A 12,700-nucleotide genomic window follows, 5' to 3' on the forward strand; every position below is an offset into this window, starting at 1 on the left:
ATGGAATTAGGCGGAAGACGGTGAAGCTGAAGCCATAGGTCAACAAACCTGATAAAAATTATGGAGTCGACTTCGACAGAATAGGACCCATAACGGTGACGAATAAGTGGTCTGTTGTGGTAGAGCACACATGTTGTAGTATGGTGAAAAGGCAAGCTTGGTGCAGAGGTATGTAATAGAGATATGAATGATTGATGGACGAAGTTTGTATCTGAGAAATAGGTTGTGTATTAAAGTAAAGCCCAAGTGTTGCAGTATCATGCGGATGAACATGCGTTGTAGGGGTATGACGTGTACATGGAAATGAGGTCGTTTAGAATTGTATATAGATGAGGAGTGTTTGCTAGCTTGAGATTTATTGAAGTGTTTGATTTTTTGTGATGTTAGGGCAGACTGTATGAGTAGGTTAGTGTAAGTGTATGAACTGTCGATGTAGAAGTAGTGGTTGCAAAGTGCGGATTGAGGAGCAGGAGGAAAAACGTTAATTTGTGTGGATTGGGGAGGAGTGTTGTTGAATAAGAGATCATTGATGTGTTTGATTTTTTATGATGTGTTAGTGCGGAGTGTTTGAGTAGATTAGTGTTTAAGAAAGTGATGTATTGGTGATAAAACGGGAACGTTGTGTAAACCAAGTGTGTGTGTTCGGGACACAAGTGAACTACAGACAAGGGCGAAAAAATTGGTGACGTGAAGTGTGCAGTAAAAAGTGTGACGAGAGAAGTGAGCAGCGGTGGTGGAAAACGAGGACATCAGTGGCAGAGACACCTCCTCAACCACGGGAAAGAAGACGACAGCGGCGCCGAAGCTGCAGCAGTTTTTTTTACAAAAAACTCTTAAAGCGGGGGTAATTGTCATGTGTCAGGGCACCCCCTGAGAGGGGGACGCATCAAACCCCCGAAAAACAAGAAAGAAAAGAACAAAGGAACGGCCATTTGAAGAGCGGGCCAGGAGCGCGCCAGTCAGCAAGCTCCAGCGCCGACGCACCGAAGAATCAAGGGGAAAGGTGGCAGCGCACTGGTCGGCCAATCAGGGAAGGCCGCGCATGGGACAAGTGGCGAGATGGCCATATAAGGACATAGAAGAGGCGAAGATCCAATGAGAGTGCGCCACGGGAGAGCACAGAGGGTATAAAAGCGGGGCGCACAAAGAGAGAGCGGACGCAAGACAACGGGAGGCAGACAACCAGGAGGCGGCCGGAGCACGTGAGCTTCACGCAACGAGCCAGGGGGACGCGGCCAGGCCATCGACCGCACCATCCGAGCCTGGGCGGGAGCGGGCTGACTTCGCATCGGCACCGTCATCCTAGGTGCACCACGAACTTGTGTATTCGTGGCCCCAGCGGCATCGGTCGGGCACCAGCGGCCAACATCCACGCTCCGTCGACGTTCGTCTCGACGGCCACGAAAGACTACGTTCGGGCCGAGCCTACCTTGAACCTCCACCGGCAGCGGCTACCAGGGGGTAGCCACCGAGGAAGCACGCCGCCGAAGGGATGACCGCGCGCGTCGAACGCCGGCATCAAGGTCCTCTAGCGAGAGCGGCTACCAGGGGGTAGCCACAGAGGAAAGAAGTGAGGATGCGCGTTGCCCATGCCGTCCAAGGGTTGACCGCGCGCTTCGAACGCAGGCACCGAAGCGAGACGAGGACGGCTACCACCAAGTCGCGGCCACGCAGCGGGTGCGGCACGTCACTGCCGACGACAGCGGGGTAGGCCAGTACAGTAGGGACGCAGTTGTAAAGGACACAACTAGGGAGTTGTGGTACGAGAGAAATTAACTAGAACTTGGTTAAGGAGTGTATTTAGAGTGTACTTAGTGTAGGACGTTATTGTAGAGACTTTTGAGTTTTGATTTGAATGGTATATTGGGCTGTTAAGTTAGGGGGTTGTATGTGAGTTGTATTTTGGGATTGTAGAAGGTTGAGCGTTTATCGTTTGTATGTAGTTTAAATATTGAGGGCTTTTCCTGAGGGTTTTTTTGTGCGTGCATTAAATGTATGTTGTTAAACACGTCAACGGCTTCCCTGTGTCCATTGCTCCAAGCTGGTAAAGACCACCCCACCATCCGTTCACGTGACACCTAAAGAGAGCGGAAAATCCCGCACGGGAGATTTCGATATATCCATTGTGAGCGAAATCGCGTTCGATATAAAAAGTTTTAAAGCATGTAATTTTTACCATAGTTATACAATGGTTCGATATAGGCAATAATTCGATATATCCGTGTCCGATGTAAGCAGGCTTTACTGTATAACCAGGAATGAATTTTTAATTATTGCACGAGATTCCTCTCATCGAGTCCTTTGTATTTGATACCTCACAATCCCTAGTGCCATCACTTTGACTCTTAACCTAATCTAGGTCTCACGTGGCTATCTCATAACTGCAACCAGGAAGCTATTTTCTATTTTTCCCACGTGATTACACTTATCGAGACGTTTAAGTTGATACCTCACAAGCCCTAGGGGCATTACTTTGGCATTTAACCAACTCTATCACTCACGTGACTATCTGACTATCGCATGACTATAAGCAGGAAGCAATTTTTGATTTCTCCCACGTGATTCCCCCTATCGAGACCTTTAAGTTGGTACCTCACAAGCCCTGGTTACATCAATTTGACTTTTAAACAAATGAATGACTAACGACTAATGAATTAAGTACCGATAATAGGTAATTAAACGGAACGCGTGTCGCCCGTACCTAATTTCTGACAAAGAATTGTGAGTTGCGTATGACTAACATAATCACGCTAACGAGAGAGCTCCCAACCATTTTCGCGATTTTCTTCCGCGGGTGGCGCTGTTAAACGACGACAGCAGCCCCACCTGTCCCACGCTCGGACCCGCATTGGGTGTCGAGAGTTAGGCATCCCGGTGGTTCCCCTAAAATTTCGAGTAAGTGAGCAATTTAAATGCGATAATTCATACCCATGACACCATCCTCGGATTTAGTATAGTAATTATACGAGAGTGCTGGACAGTCACGTGACTGTTTAATTGCGAAGTTCTTAGGTCGTCTGCTTAAACTGGTCACGTTACCTAGTTCATCCAACTCGGATGAAAATACATTGCGCCCAGATTTGTTGTGGTTGCCGACTAAATTCCACAGGGGTGGAATGTGTTCTGCACTGCGTGGGTCCTGGATTATATTGGTTGGCGCGTGATTATATTGGTTGGCATATGGATTATATTCACTGGAGTCGGATTATATTTACTGCCATTTGGATTATATTGAGTGGGAAATCCTGTAGTTCGAGGTAGATTCGGGGATGGTGGGGAAGGCGCCAGGGGCTTTACCGCAAGGTTGTGTATTTGGTTGGTGATTTCAGAGAGCTCATGAAGGACCTCGTTGGTCTTCTGTTGGATGTGTGCAACGACGTGAGCGAAACTGAAGGGAGAGCGAAGTGGTTGAATTAATTGGCATCAACACCACTAGACAGTGAGTAACATTGATTCAAGAGTGAGTGAAAGGCAGGTGCTGAGTTAAAAACATATTATGCAATCGTTTTTACCGCAACTGTTCCTTTTAATTGCTTTTAGTCACTTAGTTATAGAGAAACTTTTAATGGGTGAAGAGATAAATATCTTTAAGGTTGAGAGAGAGATATTCATCTTTACTGGGTGGGCGATGTCAGCCAGATACATCACTCGGGGGTGAAGGGCAGATCAAAATATATGAAAAGACCTTACACGCACACATCACTGCTCAAACACACAGACGCACACGAATACCACACACACACAACCCAGGCGAAATACTCATTTGTCCGAGAGTTCATAGCTGACAGTCAAGTCCAGTGTTCTGGACGAATGTTAGTGTGCCACGGAAGGAGCTTTTGCTGATGCATGGGAGTGAAGAAGTTTGTGGTTCATTTCCCCGAAGTCCGGTGTCGATCAGAAGCCCAATCACCCGGGCTCCGGTTGATTCGGCAGGGTGCTGGCAGGGCGATGGTGTTGAAGTTCTTGGAGACGGCGGTCGAATTGACAAGCTCCAGGCGTTGGGGGTTGATAAGTGAAACAAAGAGTTCATATACAGCCATTTACAGTAGGAAAACTGGGTACATGAGTAATGAAAAGAAAAACTTCAAAATTCAGCTAGACGCTCGCTCCAAGTGCGCATAAATCACTTCAGCTTCTCAACTTCGTCTATTTATCCTACCCTCGGAGCATACACAAAGCGCTCGAGAAACGACGGCCGAGACTCTGTCTCGCCGCAAGATCCGTCTAGTTGCCCGGTACGGCGCTGTACCCTAAACCCCCGACGCGATCTTAACGTCTAGCCGGGGGGGGGGGGGCTCAGAAATCCCAACCTAGCTTTAACGGTCGAGACTCCTTGTCCCGCCGGGAACTGCCCAGCTCAGCCCCCAGACAAGAACCATTTCTTACGGCCACACCTCGATCTCCCGCTCTCTCGGGAACGCCCCTGTAGCGTTCATACACGCGTAAGGGAGTGCCCGAATTCGCGTAGACAGCTGTCACTCAGCGCGCTACTGAATATTTAGTGAGTCGTCGCCATCTTTGGGTCAACGGACCGCTCGCGGGCCAGCCAGCCCGTACGACCCTCAAGGGTAAGGGCGAAGGGCGCGACTGTGCGTCGCGCTTGCCGGGGCGCGTTAACAATGGAGGCTCGCGCGGCGCTCGTCCCGACGTCGGTAATCACACCTCCCCGGCGCTTTTCGGAACCCGGCGGCGCCGTCTGCGTTTTCAATGGGGGATTAGCCCCGTGGTATTCGGTCGGTCTCCCGTGCGCGCCGTGACGATTTGGTGACGGCTGCAGCGTAGAGTCCACAGTGCTGAGCCCCCAGAGAGAGTGGCGGGTTCTCACGCGCAGCCCGGGCGCCTGGCCACTGAGCTCATAAGTGGACCTTACAACTCCCCCTTTTAAAAGGGTTACTTGACCTCTTGGTTCAGTCAATCCGAAAAGAATTTAAAAGGGCCACTTGTTTCATCTCTGCTTCAACAATAACAGCGGAACAAAACCAACAAAAAAACCACTTGGAATGAGCTAGGTATAACCACAAATGAGCCCCCTATCATTTCTGCAGTTCAGCTAATCCGAACTCTCTCTCAGCCAAGCTACAGACACAACCTATTCACTAACCGTTCAAACGGGACGGAGTACTCCAGCAAACCGAAAACAAAAATTGCTGAAAACACTAAGTGCAAGTAAAAAGAAATTGGGTCGTGTCTCCGGGACGCGTAAACGCCACGAACAACGAGACAACTCAACCTATAACACTGATGCGCGCTATAACAGCAAACACGCACAAACATTCCGGCACTCGACAACAAGAACAAAAGAAATAAGGACTGGCAAACAACACGGGCAATTTTGCAGTCAACAAAAATAAAACGTTAAGAAAGTTTGCATTGCTACCATGCGCACGCGCGCAAATGTCCTCCTTCACGGCGTAGCCTGATAACGTTCCTTCAAGAATGTTCGGCTGTGCTTCCGCTCACTTGCGGTGCACAGAAAGTTCCGTTCGGTGCGCGGATCGATCAATTCGGTGCACGGATCGAGCACCCAAGGCATCTCGTCGTGCACAACCACGGCAGGCACATACACACACCACCGACGGAAAAGAACGGGTGAACGGGAACGTTCACGTCCGTCGGGAAGCATTAATGCTGGAGGCAATTCAATAATGGCCTCCCCAAGCGACATTCCGAAAGCAGGGTAGTGCATTCGAGTATTTCCAACCCCTCTGCAGATGATCTGGACCGTGTAGCGTTGCAATTTCAACGCAAGTCTCGGCAATTTAGCCCCATGAGGCGAACACAACTTCGGGGAAGACGGAGTGGTATCGCAAAATGCGACACCGTTTCCTGCCCCATAGGCCCCGCGGCCATGTCTCTCCAATGCCCCAACTTACGGCAATGCCGTGCTGGCGGCGTGAGCGAAGGGTTGATGCTGGAGCGGAGTGTCGGCCCGCGAGCGCGACGACCTTCTCGGGGTCATTCTTTCCCTTACGTATAGAGCCTCGCTGCAAACACCTCACCAACATCTGTTATTACCAAAACCCGCTCGGACACGCTATGGGCATTCTGAGCAGCGGCCTGACCAAGACAGTTTTTTAGCTTTCCCGGCATGCACTCGTCCTGGCACAACTCAGAACTGGGGCCTGTGACACACGGCCAGGTCGCAGAACTTAGTGCGTCAACCCTTACTGCGCGGCTCCCGACTAAATCTGGGTAACGGCCGCAACCGACAGTAAAGCTACGAAGCTCCATCGCAAACGCCGGTTTTGCGAGACCGCTGATTGCGTCTCGTTCCCCTGTCCCCTCGGCATCTGTCTCCTCACATGGCTTTTCTCTCTCCTTCCTAACCTCCTTGGGAGCTCTCATTCTTGGTTTCGCAGTCTCCACGCATGCGTTTTGGTGTTTTCCATCAGCCTCCTCGGGCACACTCTCACCATCAAGACTACCTAACCCACACGACATCTCCGTATCGTCCCTACCCTATTGAAAATGTGGAGTTGATGGAATCCACCAAAAATCAACATGGTGGATTATGGTAATGGAATTAGTGATGGCATGACGGCAGATGACTGCATGCTGGCAGGGTGATGGATGACGGCATGCGTCGGTAGCTGACGGCAATGGTAGCGTCGATGCTGGCAGGTCGAGTGACAGTATGACGGCAGATATGCGACATTGCACAAAAATGATGACGACATGAAAAGGAAAGGTGCTATGCAATGCTAATTAAAAACTGGTTTCATTTCTTGCGAATAAATTTATAAAATAAGATTTGCAGCAAATAAGTAAGCTTGCGTATGCGTTTTGCTCTGTCCATTCATGTCGTGATCATTTTTCTGCTATCCTCCTACAATGATCTGAAAACTTATTCTTTTTATGAGAGCTTAGAGGTGTGTGCTGGGGTGCTTCAAAATATTACACAAAACAAACTTGGTTTTCACGTCGAATATATTATCATTAAATATCAAATATGGTGACTATCTTCGAACAGGTGGGCAGCTGAAAAGAAAAAAAAACTGAGTTACACACTAAAGCTTATACAAATCCAGATCAACTCAAAACAAATGTATATTCACATTTCACATACCTCCTTAAACATTCTGAGATGGTTACTCCGATGTGGTCCCTTGCTTCTGCCATTCCTCTTTGCCATAAAAATCGAAAGCCTGCAGAAAAAGAACATTTCCACCAAATTAAGTGGAAACCACCCTGCTAGGACTCCCTTCAGGTCATGGAAGGGTGCTCTTGACCGGCACTGCTCTAAAAGCCACCGCATGGTGGCAATGCCTTTCCCGGGAAAGGATTTTAGCAAGATGCAAGCGTGCATGCATGCATGCGAGAATTTCACGATAACATGCGTGAGCAGCAGGTGGGAAAGAAGCAAAACACCCTCGTCTAGAAGAATTCTACGCTCAAAGTGCAGCCAACGAATACCAGGCGCAAGAAAATGTAGCTTCAGGCGAGTGTGTTGAAGGTTAGGAACACGTTAAATTGAAAGGTGAAGAATGCCAGATGACATTTAACCTGGCTGGATGCATTGAAGCGACAAAAAGAAACGCACAGTCTTGAGATGAAAGTGCAGACTAAACGAACGCTTGCAAAAACTTCAGCAAACTTGTGATGAATTTAGAGAACGTTCAACACTATGAGGACAACCGAGCTGTGCAAGCACTAAAGACCTTTACGGAAGCCGCACAAGAAGGAGAACGGGTGTGCCAAACTTGCCATGGAACAGATTATCAATAGTGATAAGGTGTGCTGACTAGGCCAGAACGCACGTTGCGGCAAAGTGTTGTGGAAGGTGACTTCTTGTAAAGGATACGAGCATGATGAGATACGAAAACTGCTGAAGCTGCCGTGTCAAAGCACACTAAAAATCTTGTCGGACCTTCTGCAAGAGACTCGAGTAACAAACCTAATAAAGGAACGGCTTCAAGTGGAGGGACAAAGCTTGCGGTCACTAAAAGAACCATACTGCAGCCTGATTACTGACAAAATGTCAATGCAGGAAAAAGTAATTTATGGCTGCCAAGTCAACAAATTTTCGGCCTTGATATAAGCTGTGAACCTTGAACCGGCGGTGCCACTGAAATAGCCTGCAGGCTCCTTTGGTTTGTCCTGCGGGGGTTTTCCATGGTTGACATTATCCTCTTAGGGTATTTTTTTTACCGGGAACATGAAGCATGACCGGCTCCGTAACCTGAATTTTAGTGTGCTCAACTCTGTGTAAGAGGTGGGGTTCTTCATAATCCGTATTGTCACAGACAGCCACCAGACAAACAGCGCCATGTCGGTTGACAACACACTACAGCATGTTTTGCTACATCCAGCGCAGCAAAATGACCCATCGTTCCTTTTATTTGACCAAACCACCTCATTAAGAACCTCAGAACAAATTTTCTATGAGAGAGAGAGGGATGTTTGATGGAATGCAGAAAGTTAGGGAATGTTTTGTTCTCAAGGCCCTTTAAGATCCAACAAAAGTTGTCAATTGTGAACTCAGTTTGGCTCCTAAGCTGATCGCACATTGAGTCGAACCTGGAAAAAATTAAGCTGTCCCATGCCTCCTTGATATTTTCGCCTGTCGTCATCAGCAGCCGAAAGTTCCTTCAGAAAAAGCCCAAAGGTCACGAACACGCTACCCAATCGAAAATTCCAGTAAAACAAGCTGAATAGTGCAATGCCATGTTAAGGACCATGCATCTACTCCACGTAAATATGTGCTTGCAGCCTGTTCAGCAAGGTGTCTCAAGTGAAGCATGACAAAGCGCAATAACACTACAGCCGAACCATGAACTGCTAGCGCCGATGGCTGATTGTGTGGCTGCTTTCCGAATTGACGCCACCGCATCACCGATAACGTGCACCACAGGCGACGCGGCGGAGGGAAAGAGAGCTATCGTTCTCACAGGCGGAGAGGAGCATTCGGCGGGCTGCACCAAAAGGGGGATATCAAGCGGCTGTGTCACTTCTAAATGTTGCATCATGTGCATCCTAGTTCTCTTTTTTACTAAGAAATCTCACATTCGTGCTTGTGTTCCAGCAGTCCAATGTATAATGGCAGCAAAGGTTCATGTTAAACAATACATAAAGACGTTAAACACAATACATCCAAATTCACTGATTCCAAACTCGGAGAGCAATAAATTGCTGAAATGAAGAAGCCGACATGCATATATATACAGTGCTATTGGAAGACCAAAGCACTGCACTCTCGGTCAAATTAGGCAAGTTCTGGTAACTGAATTTCACGGTGCACGTCATAGCATTGCACTATAATTGTATAGAACTAGGCGCTAACCTATTGTAACCAACCTGAAAAACAGCCCGTGACATCTGATGAGAGGTCCATCCAGATCACCAAGTAGGGCATACCAGCTGATCTCCACTGCAAGGTGTAACAGTCAGTAGCCTGCAAGGTAGAAGTGAGTGGCAAACAACAAGCAAGTTGCATTAGCCTTAATCCTTCAAAGTTTTAAATGCGATATTAAGGTGTCGAGCAAGGTGTTCTTCACACTCCAAGCGAGAATATAAGAACGTTAAAATACCACATTAACTGGATGTAAGGATGGCCGAAGTGACTATCACAGCATAGTGACAGTGTCAACGAACAAGTTTCTAACTCAATTCTCTCTTTGGAAGTAGATGCCGTTCATTATGACCAGTTCATGTATGGGTAAAAAGGTACCGAGATGAGCTCTCTCATTGCTACTACGACAAATTGCCTCCACGATTCTGTGACAAAGCGCAGACCTAAATGATGATAACGTTGTCTTAACAATTATGGAGTGCCTAGCGTTCCGTCCAGACGGAATGCTAAAAACTGCTAAAGTTCCATCCAGACTGAACGCCAAATCAAAACCAGCCGATTAGCCGCCCTTTCTCATTCTGGGATTTGGTGTAGTGGTTCCGCGGCTGACTACGGACGTTGTAGTCCCTGGTTCGATTGTCGCACCGTTTTTTTGTGTGCGTGTGGCCGTGGTTAGCATTTTGTAATAGCAAAACTTCACGCCCGCTTTACAATTCACGCGATGAGAGTAGTCGGCCTTGGTTTTTTACTCAAGTGGCCGAGCCGCTCCCGCTCGCTGGAGCCAAGGCCGACGTAGCCATCGCCAGTTACGCCCGATCTCCTCTAATTATTACCAGTAATTAATAATTACAGTGAGTCTGGTAGTCAGTGAGCGGAAGCGGTTTGGCCGGTTAGGTGAAAATCAAGACCGACTGCTCTCGCTGAAACATTGTGAAGTGGGCGTCGGGTGGCGGCTTGGAGATCCGTCAAGATTGAGCTAGAGTTAGTCCGATCATCTGTAATTATTAATAATTATCAGTGATTCTGGCTAGTCAGTCAGCGGTAGCGGTTTGGCCGGATGGGTAAAAATCAAGAGAGACTGCTCTCAACGCGAGTTGTGTTTCCTCTGGACGGAACTTTAGTGACAGTTGCCGTTCCGTCTGGACAGAACGCTAGACACAGCCTAACAATGCTGCCAAAGGAGGCTGGAAAGGCTGTGATGAACTGCTGAACAAAAATACAAGTGAAGCAATTTTTTTGTTTCCGAAGTCTCTCCTAGGTGATTGCAGCTTAAATCGGGTTCAATTCTCCTTCCCACGCATTGCTTGAAGCCCACATGATGTGTCGGTGCATGTTTTCAACTGGTACCGTCAATATCATGACAACAATTTTTTTCCTTGAAAACATGAATATAATTAGACCTTAATAATGGCTGCGATGTCTTAGGGAAGCATAGGGAACGAGATTTAAGGTTGTGCTCACATGGACATCAAACCCATTGAAACTATTTTCAAAAATTTGAAACATGACAATAATGCATTACTGCCAATAATGACAATAGCCAGTGCTTAAAAAATTATTGCGACGAGAAAGAGGTTATCCTCTTCTGAAAAATAAAAAAAAAAACTTTCAGGGTGATATAACCATCTAGAAAAGGCTGTTCTCCCATCTATTCTCTAGCGGTATATTTTCTAGAACTATATTTACATCAAGTCATGTGTTTTTAACAAAGAGTGTATTCTTTGCTGTGCAATTATGTACACAAGCTACTAGAAAGAGACCTTCGGCCTTAACCAGTCCAGAGGAGACCCACTTTTTTTTTAAGCATTTGCTCTTGTGCGGGGTGCACTCATCCACAGAATGAGAGCCCAATACAAAATTTAACTGAGCAACACGCGTGGCCGCGAATTATTCGGAGACGGTAGTGAATGTTGCAATGCTTAAACGCTCCCCATGCGCGGCCAGCATTGCGTATGCCTCTGCACCAGAGGCACGATACGCATGTAGTTTCGACGTGGTAGCAAATTCGGGTTAAATGAACGTTTTTGGTGCTACTGATACACATGCACAAACATATATGCGATTATCGAACGATTGGAACACTCAAACATTCACTGCACATGCGGGGCTTGCGAGTGTGACGCCAATTTCAGCCATCGTACCCTCAATCTGAACGCAGAGAGCCTTGTTTGTACTAGTGCACTTTAGTGAGTGACCGCTTTGAAAAATGACAATCCCTGCAGTGTAGTGTAGACTGCTATGTGCCTCGGCTAAAAGTTACCTAAAGCGTACCACTCCAGTCCAGGTACGAAAAATGATGCGAAGAAGTACAATATTGCAATTCCTTAAAAAGAACTACCCACAAAAAAAAAAAAAACCTTGCGAACTCAACCTGGAGCGGCCACCGCGCGTATTGGCGATCGGTTGTTGCGAGCAACAAACCGTTTAGCCAACGTAGCAGTATGATCTTACTTCGCTCAACAAAAAGCCTACAAACGGCACAAACATAGGGCTCTTCGATTCACAGACTCGAATTCACCGGGGATATTCCGCGGGAGTCCGAGGATTCCCCGATACACAAGAAAATCGAATGCCTGACTGCTTTCAGAGAATCGGCGGTGAGTCCGGGACTGTAAATCGAACAGCCCTACTGTTGTTACTCCCGCACGCAATATCCGCGGTCGAAAGGCAGATCTACGTAACGACGTAACCCTCAAAATCAGTCGCTGTCAAAAAACATTAGGGCTAACCGACGACGCAGACGTCTAACACCGAACGGAAGAGCCCTGCCCTGTTAAATACACAAGCAAAGTGCGAAAAGTTGTCTAGTCACTTACCTTAAATCACAGGCGACATATCGTCGTCGAAACAATAATCCAATGTCTTCAAAACAACCACAACAAAGCCACTCGACAAGCGCGTACAACTCCACCGACTCGGCGGCCAGGAAGAAGGGAATGCGACGGCGTGATGGCGTGGCGATGTTGCTGGATGGAGCGGTGGAGTACTGAGGCCGGGGTTTCGGTTTCGGCTGTGCCTTTGTTTTTTCGTAATGCAGTTCATACAAAGCGCGAAGTAAACAAAATGCGTCGAAACAAATTCTGGCTTGAACATAGACACATAAAGCAATGTAAATAGAAAGATGAGGTTGCCATACCCAGCAATGTAAACAGAAAGATAAGGTTGCCATACCCAGCAAAAAGTTGAGTTTGTTGGGCTATCCTGTATATGAGCAATTAAGTTGTGGAATAAACCTCCGACATCATTTGGGAGGAAATCATTTTTGGTTAAAAACTACCAAGAACAGGCACATTTTCCGTTTTAAAAAAAAATCATATCGTGCTGTCAGCGAAAAAAAAAAAAACCAGACACGGAGGATCGAACCACCAACCTTTGCAACAAAAAGCGAGCACGTTACCACTACACCACCAC

At 47.4% G+C, this 12,700-nt stretch overlaps 1 long non-coding RNA gene across 1 annotated transcript; it reads right to left on the bottom strand.

The window, feature by feature from the left end:
* Positions 1-6,868: 6,868 nt before the first annotated feature.
* Positions 6,869-12,351, bottom strand: LOC144166967 (uncharacterized). Its single transcript, XR_013321795.1, has 4 exons — positions 12,106-12,351; positions 9,295-9,391; positions 7,067-7,145; positions 6,869-6,978 (listed from the first exon to the last, which is right to left on the bottom strand). It is a non-coding gene; the product is annotated as an uncharacterized LOC144166967 (long non-coding RNA).
* Between the last annotated feature and the right edge of the window lie 349 nt (positions 12,352-12,700).

Source organism: Haemaphysalis longicornis, unplaced genomic scaffold (assembly GCF_048455015.1).
Source record: "Haemaphysalis longicornis isolate Haplotype H1 unplaced genomic scaffold, Haemaphysalis longicornis Haplotype H1 scaffold_2, whole genome shotgun sequence".
NCBI lineage: Eukaryota > Metazoa > Arthropoda > Arachnida > Ixodida > Ixodidae > Haemaphysalis > Haemaphysalis longicornis.